The sequence below is a fragment of the Alosa pseudoharengus genome, unplaced genomic scaffold (genome assembly GCF_046254945.1).
Source record: "Alosa pseudoharengus isolate Yale_2024_CS ecotype anadromous, Long Island Sound unplaced genomic scaffold, YU_APseudo_1.1 YU_APseudo_1.1_scf_18, whole genome shotgun sequence".
Classification (NCBI taxonomy): domain Eukaryota; kingdom Metazoa; phylum Chordata; class Actinopteri; order Clupeiformes; family Clupeidae; genus Alosa; species Alosa pseudoharengus.
Genome location: NW_027468650.1, coordinates 32,103,115 through 32,125,285, shown reverse-complemented (window position 1 = coordinate 32,125,285; position 22,171 = coordinate 32,103,115). Strand labels below are relative to the sequence as shown.

General features: G+C 43.5%; 1 protein-coding gene across 1 annotated transcript in view; it reads left to right on the top strand.

The window, feature by feature from the left end:
- Positions 1-343: 343 nt before the first annotated feature.
- The window catches only part of tmem108 (transmembrane protein 108), a 45,931-nt gene continuing 24,103 nt past the window's right edge, over positions 344-22,171 (top strand). Inside the window, exon 1 of the mRNA XM_076290956.1 lies at positions 344-583. The gene's annotated coding sequence lies outside the window, so the exon portion shown is untranslated. The remainder of the gene's footprint in view (positions 584-22,171) is intronic.

Sequence of the window (22,171 nt, the reverse complement as noted above, 5' to 3'; positions counted from 1 at the left end):
GTAAACCAAGCTTCTAATCTCAACGAGCTCCAAAAAAGAGGCATGCCTGCTGTTGCAGCAATATGTCCTCATTAAAATTCCGTGGTCGTACTGCCTCCACTAAAGTCTTGTAGTACAAGAGTGACCAAAAAGAACGCAGTGGTCTTTACCTAAGAATTCTTGGCTTCCGGTCATTAGAATGACTGCCTTCTCTACGCGCCTGTTGCCGCTTCTGCGTGGTTATCCTGGCGAATAACCAACCCTTACAGCCGGTGGGGTCGGTAGTCCCGGGTTCTCCGGGTGGTGTAGGATTGGCCCCCTCCTCTTGCCCCTACCACCAGTTAATCCCCTCCCTCTCTCTCCCCCATTGTGTTTGACTTGAATTACTGAGTGACTCCCCAGGGGGGAGCGCTGAGCTTGGAGCTGTACAGGGGGGAACAACAGTACAACAGCGCACTGACCACAGCACTCATGTGACGCCGTGATACCGAGCAGGCAACATGTGCACATTCACATTGCCTATGTGACTTCGAATGGTGACACAGCGCCTTCCTGGAATCCATACGCGCGGATCCGTGAAGTAACGGAGTTTCTCTGTGGATAGGTAAGTGGTCGCATTCACCTGCCGCCTTCTTGGTTGACATAAACTGCTTTCGTTGGATAGATTTTTCCCCCCGGATATTGTGGAGATGTAAGATCGTTTTCGTTACCAGGTTTAACACTGCGCACTTGGGGACCATGCTTAATAAAAAAAAAAATCAGTGTATTCCGCTTACGTGTGTTTAAGCACAAATCGTTATCGCATTGTTATTAAGAACACACTTTCTGTCTAATATTGCAGTATGGGTCGTCGCCTTGCTATCAATGAATAGTCTCGTGGGAACATCTCGCCTATTCGTTTAGGAGCCGGGTTTGTAGGCGATGTGAGAGAATCGTGTTCGGATTGAAAAGTAATTGTTAAGGTATCCTTTGAGATTTCAACAATTATGCTTTCTATAACGCTTTTGAAATGACGGGGCGGTGGGTTATGCAGCATCAACTAAAGTTATAGTTTATCAGTGTGGTTTGAATGTGATGTATCGATTGACTCATACGACTCTCGTTTCCCCCCTCTGAGAGAGATAGAGATAGAGAAAGAGAAATGGAAAAGAATGAGATACTGACCTTTCACGGAATGTCGACTGACCATCGGACTTGTGTGGCCCGCCCAGGGGGCAGAGTCGGAATCGTGGTAATACCGTTCTTTGTCGTTTTGTTGATCAGTTTGTAGTTATCGTTGGCCAAATGTTATTTTGCAACACTGACCTCTGGAGTTATTTTCATGTAAAGTTATTTAGGCCTAACATAATTGGATTATAGCTAATCATCCAACCACAAAGTTTGATGGAATATGTATGTTCAATGTCATTTGCCTTTTTCAGAATTAGTTAAACCTATGGTAGGCTATACCTAACTTGATATGCTATTCTCAATAGCATTGTTGTTGTCCTGGATTAGATGACATTTTGATGCCAGATCATGCCCAAGGTTTTCGTTGTGCCATGTGCCAACTTTCACACTCACTTATATATATTTTTTTTATGGTATAGTTTAATTTATGTATCATTATTGAAGGCTTTTATGAAATATAGACATTTTATACATTTTCTCTGAAATTAAAAACAAAATGTTGACATACAAGATCAAAATAGAATCCACTTTTCCTACAAACGAAATATCATTTAGTTTAGAGTTAAAAATGAAAACTCCAGAAATGGGTTTAGAAAGGGTTCTTTTGAAAAAACAAAACTTCTCTTGATTAATGCAGTGGACACTTGAACGTGTTTGTTCATAAAAAAGCGATCTTAGACTGGGTCCATTGTCAGTGGAATGCCACACAGTGCTTCCTCCTCAATGCACTTTTGTTGCACAGTTCCTCCACTAGTCTATATAACCCACTGGCAGGGTTGGGGGAGTGCTGTTCTGGTGTGGGTCAAGGGGGGACATCTGTAGCTGACAGCCTCCTCAGAGTCGGTTGACTTAACATGTCATGGAAGGAGGGCGCTGAGGATTGAAGATGTGAGAGGAGCACTTGATACACTGGGGTCAAAGGGCATTGCAAACCTCTCACTAGCCCCCTCCTCAAAACAGCCCATGCTGTGTAATAACCTGTGACTACACATGTCAGTCCTCCTCCTAATAGCTCTTTTCCTGAGGGACCCGTTTAGGTAAGCTTCACTAACCATGTGGGATTTGAGGGTTTAGCTTCCTGTGGATAGCCCCGACAGGGTGGTGTCAGAGAAAATTGGGATGGGATAGCTTATTTCTCTCGGGCCACAAATGAAATACTTCCTTTAAAGAGGTGCTGGTGCGCTCCGCAGAAAGCTCTGGAAAAACCATCCACCTGTGCCGTGATGCTGTCGGCCGCCTGTCCTGGAATTCTTTCATGTGGTTCAGATTTGTGGAGAGCTAAATGTTTGAGTGGCACATGGAGGACACTAACCATTCCCTCTTCATGACTTATGGCTGTGCAGGCTCCAGTCTTCACCCTTCCCTCGGAACGTATTGTGTGTGTGTGATAGGAGACAGACCCTAAGGAAGACATATAGTCTGCCCTTTGTCACAGTCTTTTGCCCTCAAAGCATTAGTCACCACAGTCAACATAGAATGAATTGTCATGGTGACCACAACCAGTGTATTCCCTGGTCTTATCAGGAAGTACAAAAACACAGAAATTAGACATCTTATGCGCCTTTCAAACAAGCAAAACAAAAAGGCATCTGGAAATCTCTGCCTTCCAGTGATGAAAACAATCTCCGGAAAAGATCCTATGACAACCTTATCAGGAATGTTCATGGAAAATGTGGGACAATGGGCTTTCCCTATCAGTATAAATGGGTGGGGCTCTGAGAGGGGCTTTTCCTACTGACTATAAAACTGTGAATCTGTAGGAACGCTGATTGGGGCTCAGTAAACAACATTTCCCCATCAGGCCTGCTCCCCTGGCCTGAGCAGTGAGTGGTACTGGATGGTATGAGGAATTCGGCATTCCTGTAAGGAGCATGGCTGAGCAGCATGTAATCTGGAGGGCGATAACACCTCCAACTGCAGAAGTGGTGAGAACAGCCCCTCGAATAAACACGCTGTAATGCTACCAGAAAGGAAGACAGATTTGAGGGGTATTTTTCCTATTTCCTGTTCATTGTGAATGCCTAACAGTGTTACCAATGCACCCAGTTGCCGGAGGTCTGCTCCATGGCTTCAGATGTTCTATGCAGCGGTTGTTGGACGCTTTGTGTCTAGAGCCCTCGTACTGTACTGGGCACTGACTGTCAGCTGCAGCCGTTTCTGGTCCTTTCGGTTCCAACTGTGTCCCACAGGAGAGCGGCAGAGCTTCAGTCTGGTTTGTTTGATGGTCTCTTTAGAATGCCTATTCCACTTGTTTGTGTGTGGCAAAATGTGCCTGTGTGTGGTGGAGGTGGAGGTAGTTGTGAACGTGCTGTAAAAATCACACAAACACACACACACACACACACACACACACACACAAACACACACACTCACACAGGTATCCTGCTGTTTGTGGGGAAAGCCACCGAGGGGTATGTGAACAGTGTGAGCGGATAAGCAGTCATTGGCGTGATTAGAGGTGCCGATGACCGCGCGGGGAGATAAGGGCCGGCCGTATGGGTATGGCCAGCGCTGCTCAAGCATGAAGCGTTTACTGGGGGAATTCCTGGAATTCCTCTTCTGCAGCCATGCCACCCTGCTCTCTCTCAATCCTGCCTCCTGACGAGAAACCCCCCAGCCCTCCTCTCACCCCCCACCTCTCACATATACTATTCATTGTCCTCTCCCCTTACCAGAAGAGCCATTAGAGTAATACATGTCATTTATGTTGAATTCAGCTCACAGTCTATTATGAAATATTAGCCCATGTGGATTTAACTCTGACCATAACTAAGTATTTTGATGCCTTCAAGCTTTGTATGCGGCAATTGATTTGGCCGGATGATCATTAATGTCTTTTGTTTCTGTCAGTGTTGAATACTATAATGCTTTCAAAGATAATTGATATTCTGGAATAAATCAAGTGCCCTTGAAATTTAATCATTTTTCATATCGGTCTAATGGAATGGGTTGTGAACTGTGAAGAAATGAAAATTACCACTTATTCAAGTGTCGGAGAATAGGCAATATTTTTAATATTCTGAGGAAAATTACTGATAAACCTGAAACATAATCACTGACTTGTGTGTGGACATCTCTACTCAAAATATGTGGGAAATTCCATCTGTTGAACTCAACTTATGCGCTAATAAAAGCTTTGGTCTGACAAATGCTGGTTAAAATATGGAAGCAGGTCCTCTTGCTGATGTCGAGAAGCTTTTTGGATATTCTGTATTCTATTAATTTCCTGTAATCCTTGTGTGTTTTGGACTAAAATCTCTAAATCAAAACTAGAAAATGTAATTTCAAGGAAATTACCAGTGCATGAAAATATAAACATACTGTATATTAACATAAAATGCAAAACAAACTTTTATTTGATAACAGTTGGCAGAAGTCATAGTTGATAACAACTGACAGTTGAAATGGCTGAACAGTTAAATAGTTGAGTAGTTTAAATAGTTACATTATTTAATAGTGAATTATTGTAGTGAGGACATTTATTTTGAAACAGTTGTGGGCAGAGGAAATTGTTGAACAGGATCTGTAGAGCCAGATTGTATGTTTAAAGCCTGAGACAGAGTATATAGTTTAAAAGTTAAATATAGATAGTGTAATGGATGTTGATAGACAGAAAGTTGAATGGATGTTGATAGGCAGATTGTTTAATGGATGTTGATGCGATAGTTTAATGGGTAGATGAGTTAATGGTTTGAAGAGGATGAATGGATAGAAAGTTGGATGGAATGTGCCTTATATCCTTGTAGAATAGAGATACACAGAGAGAGTTGGCCTAATTGAGCAGAAAGCAGTTGATACAGGTGCAATCAGTTTAACTAGCTTTTTGATGGGACCTAGTTGAGCAGCTGGAAGTTGATACAGGTGCAAATCAAGTTAATTAGCTCATTATGATGTCATAGTCCCCATACAAAGTCTATGGGGAAAAATAGGCTTGTTTTTTATTAATATCTCAAAAAGTATAAAGTTTACAAAAGTGAAAAATATATTCCTCAAGTCTCCTTTTCAAGTTACAAAGTTTGAACGAAGTTTCTACATTAAACGGTTGAAGCTGAATTATACGCAGAAATTTGGTGGGAAGAATAACTAGAAAATGTAATTTCGAGGAAATTACCAGTGCATGAAAATATAAACATACTGTATATTAACATAAAATGCAAAACAAACTTTTATTTGATAACAGTTGGCAGAAGTCATAGTTGATAACAACTGACAGTTGAAATGGCTGAACAGTTAAATAGTTGAGTAGTTTAAATAGTTAAATTATTTAATAGTGAATTATTGTAGTGAGGACATTTATTTTGAAACAGTTGTGGGCAGAGGAAATAGTTGAACAGGATCTGTAGAGCCAGATTGTATGTTTAAAGCCTGAGACAGAGTATATAGTTTAAAAATTAAATATAGATAGTGTAATGGATGTTGATAGACAGAAAGTTTAATGGATGTTGATAGGCAGATTGTTTAATGGATGTTGATGGGATAGTTTAATGGGTAGATGAGTGAATGATTTGAAGAGGATGAATGGATAGAAAGTTGGATGGAATGTGCCTTATATCCTTGTAGAATGGAGATACACAGAGAGAGTTGGCCTTATTGAGCAGAAAGCAGTTGATACAGGTGCAATCAGTTTAACTAGCTTTTTGAAGGGACCTAGTTGAGCAGCTGGAAGTTGATACAGGTGCAAATCAAGTTAATTAGCCCATTATGATGTCATAGTCCCCATACAAAGTCTATGGGGAAAAATAAGCTTGTTTTTTATTAATATCTCAAAAAGTATAAAGTTTACAAAAGTGAAAAATACATTCCTCAAGTCTCCTTTTCAAGACCTACGTTACAAAGTTTGAACAAAGTTTCTACGTTGAAGCTGAATTAGACACAGAAATTTGGTGGGAAGAATAAGAAGAAGAAGAAGAAGAAGAAGAAGAAGAAGACTTTGGATAACAGAACAGTGCATTTTCATGCACTGTAATAAGAGGAAACAACAGATTTGAGGGTAAAAAAATAACACGCAAAGTGGTTGTGGGTGGTTGGAGCCTTTGCTTTAGATCAATCAGCACTTTTTGAGATGCAATAGTCTAATAGGATTAGCCAGTCGGGTTAGGGTAACAGAGGGCGATGGGGGGTGCAGTCCACCCCCATGCTCCTGGCTCGACCTTCCCTCTGTGTCATGTGACTGGGGGAGAAGGTGAGGGTAGGGTGGGGGTCTTTGCTCGGGGATGTGGCTGGGAGAGATGGTCATAGGGTGGGGGTCTTCTTGTTCCTGGCAGGTGCCATCTCTTTATTAGGGCTCTGTAATTGAGCGGAACAAGATGCAAGAAAGACGTGGAAGGCCTGGGAGGATCAGTAATGACTTAACAAGGCAGGACTCTTGATCTATAACACAGAAGCTTTGCATGTCACCGCACACTTATGCATGCACAGAAGGAGGTGAATCTCAAACTAAATTTAATCTAGGTTGTCAGCCATCCTTTCTAGTAGTGCCTTTGGCTTTTTCATCGACACAGATTTTTATAACATCAAAAAAACCTGAATGAACACCTAGTCATAGATAGTTTCCATGGCAACTGACCCAACACAGACAAGACAGTTGTGTGACCTTAGTTTGCCACTTCCATCACGTCACACTCTTTTGAATGGGTGAGGTGGTATTGTGCCAGTGGTGGGGGTGGACAGCCTATTTGTGTAGTTACCTTCACTGCAACCTACTTGCAGTTTCACAGCTCATGCCTGGCTTGCGTAACCAAGGTTTGTCTTAAGGCCAGGCTGTGTGCTTGGTCCCTTTGTTTCATACTGTCAAATCCCACCTCATCTCTTTAAGAACAAGAGGAATTAGTCAGAAGGGAACCCAGTCGTTCCAGTGTATAAGTGGACGTGGTCCAGGAAGCGGCAGCAGCACAGAGAACAGGACCTCATGTTTGGGATTTGACGCCATTATTGTTGCCTAACCCCTGATACAATAATGTTATTATTACATAACCACATCTTCCATTCAGGTGATGTGGCAAGTGATTTACGGCTCAAACTTAATTATGTTCCTGCAGAGGAGCTGAAGGGGGATGGCTGCCATAGGGGTTGAGGGCAGTTGCAAAAGATGCCGGGTTCTCTAGAGAGAGAAAAGATGAGAAAGGCACACTTTGAATGGGGAGTCAAGGTTATTATCCACATCTTGCGACACTTGTGCTTGACTTTAAGTCCAGCTTTAGCTCTCTATATTATGAAAGCAATGTTTGATCCCTGCAGGCTTTGTTTTTTTCAGGGAGCTGTTGTGGGTTGCACAGAAGAAGCTATTCAGACAGTTTGGTGTTGGATGGTCTTTGCTTTGCCATGATCTTGGCTGAATATATGTGTTAGGTTTGCTAAGTCTTACCATTTTTCTGCCTGTACCAAACTTATGTAGTAGCGGGACAGAAGATATTTGTCATCAAAAAGATTCAAAGCCAGATATCAACCAGTAGAAACATTCAGCACACAAAAAGACAGCAAAGATTGAGTCCAACAAAAGCTGCCACTCATTCTTTTATCTGTTTGACAACCAGGCCATACAGTTCTAAATCTGAATCAAGAGGAAAATCTTACGCTTCCTTCCTTCCATCCAGAGGAGCCTTGGTTCACACAGACTGCCCTCGGGCTAGACAAAAGGAAGAAAATGTAAAAGTTCAGAGGCAGAATCCCTCAAAAAGTAAAAGACTAGTCCAACACCAAGTCCATAGGGGATACCAGAAACATTCTCTGTGGAATGTTAATTCAAAGGGATTTGGGATACTAAGGGACCTAAAGGAATTACAACTCAGATTGTTATTTGGTGGATTTCAAGGAGGCATGATGGTCTGAAGCTTCCACCAGTTGTGTGCATCAGCTATAACCTCACTATCCCAATAGTGATGACTATGATGATGTATTGCACATTGGAAACATGTTTGGCACTTCCTGATGTGACTTATATTGAAAAATGAAAGCATCTCTGATGAGAACTGAAGTAGAGTTTTCTCTCTCGATAGTCCTCATACCATGATGGATGTTGTCTTGGTATTCTCCTCTTCTTGGTTAGTAACGATTCCTAGGACTGCTCTACTTTTCCTCTCTCTTCATACAGGCCATTCCCTAATGGCACAATAACATATTACTCTTAACAGCCTATTTTATGTTCTTTTCAAACTGATTTGTAAATGTACTTGTTTACGTCTTGATGTCACACAAGAGTCTTCTCCATTTAAGGGCCCTGTTGTCCACACATTAGAATAGGTATTTCAGTCTCTTGAATAATAGGTCTTGACACATCCTAACACTACAACAGTTCCAGTGGTCTTGTATCTCACCTACTGTCTTGCTGTCTTTATGGCCAGCAAACTGACTGCTTTCCCTCAGTGCATAGCTGCACTCTTCTCAGGTGTTGTACTTCTCTCTCTCTCTTTTTTTCTCTCTTTCTCTTTCTCACACACATGTAGTGTCTCTCTCTCTCTCTCTCATACCTGTCTCTTTCTTTCTTTCTTTCTTTCTTTCTTTCTTTCCTTCCTTGCCCTTTCTTTCTGTGCGCTACTCTCGACTCATTTCATGGCTGTGCGATTATCTGATTGATTTGCCTGCCCGCGACGCGCTGCCATTACCCAAGTGGCCCCGGCGGCCAGCCAGACGGACTGTCACTGCAGGGTTGACTCCAGGTGAGGCGAGGGAGCCCGACAAAAAGATGAAAGCCCCTCCATTTCAATTCAAAAAAACGCTTCTGGGCGTCCGACGCCTCGGTGCAAGTCATGCACATCTCTCCTTGTGCTTTTTAAAAAAAAACGTGGCGAGACAGCTCACACCTTAATCACACAATTAGCTGCCTTTAGCACGCTGCCTGTCTCATCTCCCGGTGGTGCAGGCGTGTTCAACTTCTGCATGTTAATATCAGAGGTGTTAAGTGTTGCAGTTTTGTCATGCATATATGCCAATTAGAGGAGCGGCGTCTGTGATTTTCCTCTGCCACACTTTCTCTACTTTCCTATGCGCTCTCCCTTTGTATGTCTCTTTCCTACCTCACACTACTTGCCTGGAGAGATCCCAGCCCCCTCGGGGATAGGGTAGAGCTGTCGGGTAATCTGAGACGACATTAATTTTGAATAAGATGGAGAGAGGCGTCGGGCTGGCAAATTAATTCCCATACACAGGGCTGCTGACACTAATGAATAAAGCTCCCACATGGAGCAAGAAAAAGTAGGAAAGAGAACACTCTGTGGAGCAGTGCTGTAACTCTGGGTTTGTACTTTTGTGCACTTGTGTTTTTGTTTGTTTGTTTGTTAGTGTGTGTGTGTGTGTGTGTGGTGGGGGTGTTTCCACCAGCCACATCACCATGGAGACGGTGACAGATTGCTTTTAGAGAAACCAGGAGTGGACAAAATCAAACGCAGCAAAGAATAGTGACAGGCTTGTGGGAACAGACAACAATTCAGTTGGTACATCCTGAATCTTGGAATGAAAAGATGATAGATTCACATAGCTGCCATGAGAAAACACACTTTCCCTCAGCATTAAATTTGTAGTCCACGTTATGACACCCCAACATGTCACGAGCCTGGAGTATTAGTGTACCTCAGCCTTTCAGAGTGTCTCTGAACTGACTAGTATAGATTTTGTATCGTCCCTTATGAATTTCTATAATGTCTTTTGTCACAGTTAGACACCCCATTCAGAGCTAGCCTGCTCATATGCATTGCTCAACACCAGCGGTGATCCCCACTGCCGTGCCATCTTTCATACACAAGTGCTGTCACACCATACGGTTGAATGAAGACAGCTGAGTCTCTCTGCATGCATAATATCAACTGCAACTGATATGGCGCTGTGGCTGCTTCTCATTTCACATTATGATGAGATGAAATGAGGATGCTTGAAAAATGGATTTGACCCAGCTGGTTTGACCCAGCCTCTCAGAGAAAGGTGATGATTGAGCTGTTTAACAACAGTGCACATCCTTGAGGTAGTTTCACCCCGTGTTGTTCAGATGAAGGCAGCTACAGGTGCTTTCAGCACAACCCCCCCTCATTGGTACCTTCATCAATGTCACCTGGTGCAGGTTGAGTTATGAATCTTGGTGTTTGAGAGAATGATTTCCTCACTCCTGCCGGTCTAGTATAGATCCTGGCCAAGATTGCCCAGGTGTCCGTGCTACATAATATATGGTATTTTGGACAACAGCCGGAGGTAAATGAAATCGCCCTATTCACTCAGCTAAGCTTTTCTCTCCGTACAAGCCAAACTGGAAAGAGATGACTAGGCATTTTTGGGGCTTATTCACTGAGAGGCATGCAAATTGGCCAAAAGCGGTTACAGGACAGGCTCTTTCCAAGCCAGTAAAATCAGCGCAGATGCTGTTGATTTATGAGCCATCTATTTCTGGGATGGACAGCAAAAATGTTTGTCTTACTGAATGACACAGTAAATGATGTCGAAATGAAAGTCTGTAGGACAAGTTTGAATGTTTATGAAACAGAGGTGTAAGGTACATTAATATCTGTGTGTGTGTGTGTGTGTGTGTGTGTGTGTGTGTGTGTGTGTGTGTGTGTGTGTGTGTGTGTGTGTGTGTGTGTGTGTGTGTGTGTGTGTGTGTGTGTGTGTGTGTGTGTGTAGTGAGTCACTCCCTGTGTTCTGGCTGTCTCTCTCATAGCTCTGCTGTGCTTTACCATGCTGTAGTCATATCCTCAGGAAGCTGTCACCACAGCAACCCCTGAATCAATGTTAGCGTGGCTTGGCTCAATGCTCTCTTCCCCTCTCTCCTCCTCTCCCTTCTCCCCTTGGAATCTGCCCATCTTTCTCTCTTCCGCTAATAATAGCCCCTGCTGATCATTCCACCACCCCATTGTGGTGTTGAAAAGGATGAAATTGAGCAAGACAGTAGAGGAGAGAGAGAGAGCATAGAACTTGCTAATTCTGTTCCTGTCACCCTCCCATTCTTGACTTTCCCCAGGGTAAGGTGTTTGGCATTTAACTGCCCCAGTCATAAACAGAGGGAAATGCCATTGATATTCATTCTGTCTCGCAGACTTTTTTATTGGATGTTTTTTACTTCCCTCCCTCTCATTTTGTCACAGACTCTAATCCACGCACCGTTCAGGTTCTAGACCCTTAAATCACTATGCTATTATATACTTTCAGGGCCTTCTAAAGGAAGTTAAATCGTAGCCAAAACCTCACACCCAAGCATCTCATCTACTTTCCACACTCTTTCTGTGAAAAATCACCCATACCTTGTCTTTGCATATTTCGACAACATCCCACTGACCACTAACCAGTCCCACTGAGACTTATACAAGCTTTTGGGTATTGAATGTAATACATGGTGAAATAGAACTGCAATCTGTTTCACTATATGTCTTGCACTGTTAATTGGTCAAATGGTTGCACTGATCGTCTCGTACTGACACTATGTTTTGTTAGCTTTTAATCGTGTCGGTAGGCTTGATCCCACTCGTACCATGTGGACACAACGCAACCCAACCTCCCAGTAATGACTCCAGCATGCTGTGTGGCTATCAAAGCCTGTCCTCGGCGGTCATCCATATTCATAAAGCGCCCTGAGTGGCAGCGTGATTACTCATGATGCCGGACGAGTCGAGGCTCACGTGTCACCGCAGCTAGTGATGCACTGCACTCCGCTCTTGCTCTCTCTCTCTCTCTCTCTCTCTCTCTCTCTCTCTCTCTCTCTCTTTCTCTTTCTCTCTCTCTCTCTCTCTCTTTCTCTCTCTCTCCTCTCTGTCTCCTCTCTCTCTTGCCTGTGCTATTTACTCATTCATTTATTCACCAGTGACTGATGGTGCGACCTGGCCGGCACTACCCCGTCTTGGTGAAAATGAAACATCTGTTGGCGGTAGCCTGTTAAACATCCCCACCCCCCACCTGCCCGTACACTCCGCCCCTCGTCCAGGACCTGCCCACATTGCAACACTCGCCGTCCCAGGTGACCTGGGCTAGCGCGCGCTGTAATTAGAGCACTGAACGCTAGCGTTGATTGCTTCATTATTTCTCCAATAAGCATCTGTTGGGGGCGTTTGATGGATGCCGTGGATTTGACTCTAATCCTTGGCAAAGCCCCTTAAGAACACAGGGCCTGTGCAAAGACAGGAACCACTTCATACGTCTGAGCCAGGCTTTGTTCTGCACACAACAGACCACTTTGATGTTAGTGGAGGGTCCATAGCCGGTCACTCTTGCTCATTTTACAGCAGAAGGGCAGGTAAATGTTGACCACTCAGTTGACTCTCAAGACCACCGTTTACTGGTGAGATTAAAGACAACAAAAGCAGTGTGTTAAACATCAAACACTGACTTGAGGCTGGGACCTAAAAATAGACTGGCACTACCACTCTATATACTCCAGATCAATGCAATTTGTGCATGCTGCCAGCTCAGGGTTAAATACTTAAAAAACATAAAAGCATAAATCCTATTATAGAGGAATGCAGTCTGAAGAGAGGAGCCCCTTGAAGATAGCAGAGGAAGTGTGCTTCTGTGACTCTAGTCTGTCCCCACACTCTGATAACAGCAGAAGACTGTGACATTTGTCTCTTTAAAATATGATGTTGCAGACATTCTTTACACAAAAAAAGAGTTGTTTCCCATTGTTACTGACTTTGCACAAGGGCACTTTTTTGTTATATGGTGGCTGTGAGGCAATATAGATGTGAATGTCAGTATAAAGACAAAAAAAGTATAACAGCAATGATTTATGTTTTATATTGCATTTTCATCCATAGCTCTCACTGTACAACACACAGGGAAATGTCTAGTTATGGTTCAGTAATGAAACCTTGTACAAGGTATGTGTTGAGTAACTGTACCAGGCTACTAAATGTTCTCACTTTCACTCAGCTCCCCAGCATCACCTGTCTGAATCTGCCACAGCTGGGTCATGGCTCTGTGTACCTCCTGTTCTACCTCCCCAGTGCAACAGCACCATGTGTTACCTGTTCATATTTGCAGTGGCTACGTTGCAGCAGCATGTAGGCTATTCCTTACAAAAAATCGTTTAGCAATGTGTATCAGCTTAAAGCTAATCTACTTCAATAACTTTCATTTCAAATTTCATGATCATAAACGTCATTATCACGATTCATCACCATGAGTCAATCAAAGAAATGTTATATAGATAGATAGAGAGATACTTTATTGATCCCCATATGAATCATCAAGAATCATCACCATGAGTCAATCAAAGAAATGTTATATGAATCATCCTCATCAAAATTGTCCCTGTGCTACTGTGCTGCTGCTGCTCCTGCTGAGGACGTTTGTTTGTTTTGCTGCCAAAGTTCTAAGGACAGTCTCCATGTAAGATGAGATATGATGACAGGCGGCAGCCGCTGTAGCAAGGCAGCTCACTGCTCCGGGTTAGTGTGTGCTTCACCTCACTGTGTGTTCACTGTGTCACTAATTCACGGATAGATAGATAGATAGATAGATAGATAGATAGATAGATAGATAGATAGATACTTTATTAATCCCAAAGGAGAAATTCAAGATGGGATAAATGCAGAGACTAAATTCCTTGTATACGCCAGTATACTTGGCATAGAAACCTGATTTTACATTTTTTACATATGCATGTTAAAAAGGCAGAACTTCTGTGCAATATGTTCAGTCTGCTGTTAAGAGGCTCCTTAGGATCCTGAAGCATTTCAGGCACGCTGCTGATAAATAGCTGCTGACTAAACACTCACCAGACCCAGCTATGATGGAACTAATGAGGACCAAACAGCTCTGAGGCGCTATTTCCTCATCACAAAAAGAGGGGGGAAAGACCCAAAATGGCTGCCGTTCTCAGCTGCGTGAACGAGTCTGGATTATTTTGAGGGAAGTTCAAACAAGGATAGTGTTCTCCTGGACTCTTTCTCTCCTCACTTTTCTCTCTTAGTGTGTTCCTTTCCTTGCTTGTCTTCGTAATGTCAAAACGAGACCACTTCAATGTGTCTGCCTTTCCAAAGGCTGGCAGCCAACATACCTCAGATTCAAATTAGGAAACAAACCTCGGAAAAGGATGGGACAAATTGATGTTGTTGCTGTAGGATGTTTTTGTGACTGTCAGAGATGTACACATGTGGTACATCTTTGTTTACCACAGAGAGACTCAGAGACACACACTGTCTAGACGTGTCGTCCCGCTCTTATTTTTGAGTTAGAAAGAAAGTAGTCTCAGGCACATGGGGAGCCTCATTCAAACGTAACCACCCTGAGGCCCAAACAACAACTCAATTCCTAGCAGATGATGGCCCAGGTCTACGCTCCTGTCTGTGCTGAATGAGTATATTTATGATGAGTCATGTCCCCAGCAAATGCACCCAGTCTGGTACAGCTGATGATGCTTCAAAGCATCATGGCAGTGGCCAAGAAGTGAATAAGTGCTGGGCGGTAATGCTCGTGGTCCTGACTGAGTATACTCAATATCAGTGATGGTGGCTGGCTGAAACAAAGATGCCACTGACTAGGTCCATGTCACACACTTCAATGAAGCCTCTATTGTGCCTTTTTCATACCTAATAACAGGCACTCATTTCTGAGTATAAGTTAAAGGCAATACATTTCCCCTTCTAAATCTATCTCAGTTTTTTTCCCTCTCTTTTTTCTCTTTTGTTAGTCCATCAATAAACATTTTTAAACCCCACCGCCACTCTGAAAAAAACTCTTTCTCTCTCTCTTTCTCTGCCTATACCATCTGTATTCCTCTGCTCTTGCATTCTCAGTGATGAAGGAAGCCATGCACAATGCACATGTACCCTTCCTCACATCCTTCCTCGTGTGCTACCGTTCCTGCCATTGTCCGTGTGACAGAAGTCCAAGTCAGGGAGTAAAATTAGCCTCAAGCATGTGTGTGAATTACGCACTTTCCTGCACTTATCCCACCAGTGGATGATTGTGAGTGGCCATGAGCTAGTGTGATAAATCGACTACACAGATCAACACTGGAAAGTTAGCGCTTGGCTCTTTGCAGTCTTTTGTTCATCTGACAGTGTTTGTGTGAATGTGTATGTGTGTGTTGCATAGTTTGACATCAACATAGCTATCCCACTGCGGAATTCCTGGGCTTTCAAGAGAGGCTTGTTCCTGTCCAGAACATAGCGTTCAACCTAGTCATAAACAGAGAACAACTCATAGCTACATTGCCCTGGAGATCAGCATGTGTGACTTCAGTGTCTATTTACAGGTGCGCTGTGGTATGAAATGGACTGTTTTAATGTAAATATTGTCATCTTTATATTCTGATTCTCATCATATAACATGAATATAATGTAATTTTCAAAAGTAATGTAATTTTCAAAAACAATATGAGACAAGTAAAAGAAGCCATTTTTACATATATTGAAAACCTTGTGCTAGACATTGACAATTCAAAGCTCTCTTACTTCAGCACAGTGAATGCATTACTTTCTAGCCATGAAGGACGTGCACACCAAGGGTTTATTTTTTCAGATTACTTCCTTAAGAATGAAGCTGCAAAGAAATATCACAGCAATAAATGAAAATGAAAGATTCATCATTCAATAGAGGAACATTTTACAGACCAGCTCTTTTTAAAAGCTGTTTATTCATTTTTATTCTTTTGCGTCCTTGTGGTCTTGGTGCGTCCCATACAGTCTAAAGACTTGTTCAGTCAAGTCTTGCGGTGGCAGACGAGACTGTGGTTACCTAATGAGAGAATGAACCATCCTCCAGTGAGCTGGTGATTCCTGTTTGTGGTTTCAGACTGGCGGCAGGAAGTCAAAGCTCAGGGGTGGATTCAGGGCACACCCCTCAGAGCCATGTAGCCACAGCTAAGCAGCGTTGCTTGTTGTATTATAGCTTATTTTCTTATTTTGTATTTAAATTACATTTATTTTATTTAATGCTTAAAAGTGATTGGGAAAGGAACAGACAAACAGAATTTCAAAACCTCTCAAAATTACAGCGGATTATTTAACCATAAGACTACAGAATGTTTCAATAGCTGTTTTTCTCTAATATTGTTTCATAAACAAGTTGATCTCATATGGTTGGGGGTGCTGTTAAAAGTGTGTCCAAGAACAGACACAATTGTCTCAAAGACAAGAAGAGACAATAAACCACACATAAGTTTCAGTTTGCAATATCCTCCAAGCCAGAAGCAGTCCTGGGACCACGGATGATTGGCTACATTTATTAATGTTGCTGACAAAGGCCTGTGGGCTTTGAAAATGACACTTTCCCCCCTTTTTTCAAACACATGTGATCCATAAACATGTGATATTAATCATTCATAAAGCTAGCGAATCTGTGCAAATCTTCCCTGTGGGTTTACAATCCCACAACAGCCCTGCACAATGATTACTCAGAAGCTGTTCTTACCGCTGGATTATCAACTCATAAGGTTCATTACTCCTTCAGAGCAGGGCCACTGGATCAGGGAGGCTCGATGGGAGACCTCAGTGGCTCTTTAAGACCGTTATTTGTTATGGCAATGGCCTTGATACTGTGTTATGTCTGGTTGTTCGGTGGCCTAGCAGTTCGATGTAGATTGAGATGAGGGGTGCATGTTTCTTTTCAATGAACAGATGATGTTTAAATGCCTCTAATGTTTAAAAACTCTAGAAGTGCCTTACTTCTCCATGGAGCCTGTATATGATCATGTTATGCCAGTACAAGTGTTGCCGATTTGTGTCGTTGCAGTTTTTATGGGCCCAAGCATTCTTGATAACATGTCATTTTCAATAATTAAATTTCATCCAGATTATGTTCGGCCAACACCAAGACAAGAATTATAAACCATTCCATTTTATAGCTGAATATTGACATGAAAAATTGTGTTTTTAGTGTTTACAACCTTATCAAGGTCTTGAGCAACTCTATGACAGTGTGTCAGGAGAGAGTAGATTGTGTGTGTGTGTGTGTATGTGTGTATGTGTGTGTGTGTGTGTGTGTGTGTGTGTGTGTGTGTGTGTGTGTGTGTATGCGTGTGCGTGTGCGTGTGCGTGTGTGTGTGTGTGTGTGTGATGCCTGCTGGGAAATGCCAGGATGGATGGCTGCTGACAGCTCCCACGCCGGTCGAGCTCCACTGCTGTGTCATGCTCTGCCATGGCCTGCCCTGCTGTTTGTCTCCATTTACCCAGCATCCTCTGGGCCCATCCATCTCCATGCTACATCAGCCGCTAAAAATATTTCCTAGTTCTGCTCAGCTAAACCAGCCAGCAGAAAGGTTAGTAGGAATGTGGAGGTGTTATTCGAAAGGGACATTCTTGTTGACCCAACCCCGTGCAGTGTGTACAGACTGCAAGGGATGGTGGGAAGCTGGGCGGCACACAGTCTTGACCATGTTCAGATGAGGTCATTGCCTAAGGAACGGATCACTTTAGCACTTTAGCTATTTTTCTGTTCAATGGTGTGAGTATACTTTGAGGACAAGACTGTAAATAGGCTCAGTGTATTTTCGGGACCCATCAATACTTTTCATGTAAGATATTGAAAGGGAGAAAATAAAAAGAGATTTGAAGGTGAAATTGGTGATGATTTAATGATTCCACAATTTGCCTTCCATTCATTTCCACAATTTGCCTTCCATTCATACATTTCATTCATGTGCTGCAGAAGAGCCAAATGAAAACTAAAAAGCATTACACAGCACCTGAATTGCTGCTAGAAAATGCCTTTGGTGTCAAGGTATAAATTGGAGTCTTTTGTCATGATGAAGTAAGTTCAGGTCTTGCCAAATCACTTCGATCCAATTTGCACATTGCATAAGATGTTCCTTGAAATTTGAAATTATTATTTAATATATCAAAAAGAATGCAAATTAATTGCAACCTTATAGCTTTCCCTAGCTCAAGGGACATTTTGAAATTGAGCTTGTGTTTTTCTTGCTTGTTATTGAATGTCTGGTAGGACACAGGAAAAATAAAATTATTTTCTAATCTTTCTAAAGGATTAATACACTTGTGTGAACGCCTCTTTGATTAAGTGTATCTGAGCTACTGATATGCTTGCTGATGATGAAAGCCCATGTCCCACACTGCCTCACCTTATTTGTGATAGGAGGATTCCATCATAACATTCAGGAAGCTAGTTCACTCGACAAATCTGGAGAAGAGGTTGCATTAGCATAATTTCATATGTAACTGAGCTTTCTATGAAACTCTCATCTTTGAGCAGTAAGTTAGAAGGAGCTCTCTGCTTACTTTATAGTGAATATTAAATACTTGGAATGGGGAAAAGAGAAGACATCATTCACCGAAAGAGGCAAAAAATGAGGGAGCAATCTCCACATTATGGCTTGGATAAAAGTGGATGTGAAGAGCTGTTTTTTGTGTCGTTAGTGGCGTTGGCGAGCAGGGTGATTGGCTGGAGGAGAGAGGCGAGGGGGGGTGTGTTGCCTGTATGGCGGGGAGAGTCTTGGCTTTTGTGGCTCAAAGCAGTGTTTTAGCAGCGCTTTAGATCCTCTGCCAGCCCCAAGGTCTCCACCCTCTCCACCCACAGGGCGGGAGGACTCTTCTGAGCTTTGAAAACAGCTGATAAACAACACCGCCGAGCCGGCATCACTGGAGGCGCACTCTGCTCCACCCCACACAACACTCAGAGTCAGAACTGCGACCTAAAATCACCCCATCACTAGAGATGCAGTTAAACCCTTATCCCGCTAACATATTCTCTGAACACATTGCTATAAAATGACTTCAAAGGGAAATGCTCCAAGTTAATGTGAACACTGAGCGTAACTGTAGCTTTCTTGGGCTTGGGGAAATCTTGACTATAGAGCCTGGCTTCAATTGTTCACATACTGTAGATTTTGTGTTAGTCCCTCTGGGCTCATTCGATATGCTAAGCATCTCTGCAGAGACTGATAATGCTGACCGACTAGTGCCCAGTGCATCTAGTGCTCTGATAAGCACCTCATTGAGCAGAGTGTATCGGGGCCTCAAACGTGAATGCCATTGAACCTCTATCGGGTTAAAGGCTAAGTGGCTAAACGGATCTCATCACTAGCATCAGGATCTCCCTCTAACATCATGTTCAATAATCAATATGTCACTGCAAGGGTATGCAGCCCTGTCACACCTGGTAATGGCTAGCTTCTAGGAGATGTAATGACAGCGATGGTATCTGTGTGGAGGTGGCAGTGTACACAGACCAGACCAAATGTTCAATCAATAGTCATAGTCCACACTCACTGAACAGCTTTTAATCAATACAACAGTCCTGGGGGACTTTACTCAGGTTACTCAAAATAGCAATGCATTAAGAACAGCAACAACAGCAATGGCTGTATGACCACAGTGTTGGGACATCACCAACTCAGTTGGGGCCTGCTGGGTGTTGCACAAACAAGCATTGATTTATTGAACCATAAACGATAACCAGCAGCACCGTACAAATGACTGTAATACTGAATGTGCCTAAAACAGGTAGGATATTTTGGACAAACCTCGTCCCCTCTCCTCTTTCATCTTGCGTTTTATCCACTAATTTCATCATCCCTCTGTCTCTGGCTGCTCCAGCAGCTGTCAGCCGAAGCGCTCACCTCTGATTCCGGTGTGATTAATACACACTACCCTGCTGCTCCGACACTTGTAGGGGCGCAGCGAAACCCATGTTGTTGACTGTGCCGTACGGGGAGAATGTCAAGTCTTTCTCCACATTCTCCCGAATCCATCCTATCCTATTTCTATGTTTCATTGACATTATTTATTATCAGTGTGCCTCTGCACCGTCTTGCGTACAGACTACACGTCTCGATGAAAGGATTTCCTCCTCTGCGTGGAAGTGTTTGCCCTGGAAACATCAGGCCTGTGATAATGACACGAGTGGGATGAGGAGATTTACCGGCGGAGGCGAGCTGTCAGTGAGCGGCAGTGGTAGCGGTGCGGAGGTCGTGCTGTTGTGTGCAGCCTCGGGGGCGGGAGCCACAGCCTCCCTGGAGGGACGGCCTTTGATGCGGTAACCGTGACCTTTTCCAGCATCGCCGGGCGTCCCTCGAGGGGCCATGCTCCCTCTGCGGGGCTCCCTCGGGCTATGCCGGGGTAGTCAATCTGTCTGAGATGCAGACTTTCTTTTTTTTTTTGGAACACTGTTGTGTCGCAGAAAACATTTCAGGCTTTTGAAAACCATCTGGCTAGTTTCAGGGGATTGCTTGGCATTTGTGAGCAGAACATGACTGTGACAGGCTTAGCAAACAGCCATCAGTGCAATTGTCTCTACATTTACAAGGAGTCTCTACATTTACAATAGAAAGTCTTGATTATGTACCGGCAATCACCTTTATGAGATTGTACCGCTGAAAGGCAATACCTGGACCCTGAGTGGGTTTTACTTAACCTAGGGAAACACAGAGATCACAATGGACTGGGTTTTGGTTTGGACTCTCACTATATAAAAAAAAAACTTTTTCCTTTAAGAAACTATAGTACATGGCTGTTGACGTTATTAAGTTCAGCAGAGTAGTTTTCAACCCAATAGGGTCTTCTTATGATGTTATGAGCTACGGTTATGAAGTGCAACATGCCATTGTAGTTGGGAAGAGAGTGTTTAGTTAGGTCACAAAGACTGGAAATGAGAATGACAGGGATGGTAATGGCATTAAATATTGTGGCTTGCATTACTTTGCCACTCACTTCATCTCTCACTAACTCCTAAGGCTCCTTCAACCTTGCAAACAGCGTTAGTGTGGGTGTTTTATGCTGTGAATCGTGTTAATAGTTTGTGTGTGGGTGGATGTGTGTGGGCATTTGTGTGACTGTGTTTGTACCTAACATAAGCTCACATCAGCTTTTGAGATGCTCGCTCTCTGTCTCTCTCTCTCTCTCTCCCTCTCTGTCTCTCTCTCCCCCTGTCAGATAGCGTAGTGTCCTCAGCGTAGTCGCCCACTCCTGCTGTCAGTGGAGCAGCAGTGTGTCTGACAGTTAGTCAGTTTGTTTGCCGGTTCGCATCAGCGTGTCACCTCTGCTTGTGCCCAGTCAACCCTCCGAAAGCTCTGTCTGTGTACGGGGATCCATCCGCTTGATGCCCTACATCCCACCGCCATCCACCCAACGCCTGTGTCTGCCAGGCTGTGCCAGGTTTGGTTTTTATCAGATGACACTGAAGTCATTAAATTAACTGAAGTCAGTCTTAACTCATAAAATGTAATTTGCTGGCGGATCCCAGGTTGAGGTAAATCTATATGTAATCTACCATGAGTGGATCACTTATGTTGTCGGCAGAGCCATGTGTACATACATTTTTGTTTTGTTTCGGGGATAATTCTTGTGATATGCCAAGAAGCTTGGTCAGTGAATTGATAACAGTGGACAAACAGGGGGCAGATCAATTTCAATTTAATATCACTGATAAGAGCGCCAAACATTGCACATGTCTCATGGCCCAGTGTTAAACACACAGATCAAGATGTGTGTGTGTGTGTGTGTATCCATTGTGCTCCCCCCAGGCCGCATTTGCAGGTGGGCTGCACCAAGTTGGAATGTGTGGGCTCATTGTGGTGAGGTGAGTAAGAGGCCCATTCAGGAGCAGTGTGCTGCTCTGCTGCTTTCTCTCCCTTGCACTCTTTTGTTTGGAGTGAGTAAGCTTGCCTGAGTCGTCCCTGTGGTCCACCCACACAATCACGGCCGAGGTCAGAGGTGGCTCTCAAACTCCCATCGCTTATTCTATGACGTCGCCACGGCCCCCATCACCATCGTGAGCACCGCCACCCACGCTGTGCGCTGTGTGTCATCAGCCCACACTTCCATTTTTATTTTTCGGAGCCAGTGCCATAAGACTTGACACATCACTGTGTTTCTGCACTAATTGGGATTTAGCGCCTCGTGTGATTTGTCCCCGAGCTGTGTGTGCTCATGCTGACACGTTGAGCTAAAGTTGGTGCGCCGTGGTGACGTTGGGGGCATCAGTGTTTAAAAATACGCCCCTAGCTCCTATCAGAGTCCCTGGTGCCACACGAGGACGATAGGGAAAGGAGGAATGATGATGCTCCACCCACCAATGCTAGCCCCCCTAAAACTCACCCGCTGGGGGGTGAGAGGCATGCTGAGAAGCCTAATGTATTTTTAATGGGCCGTGT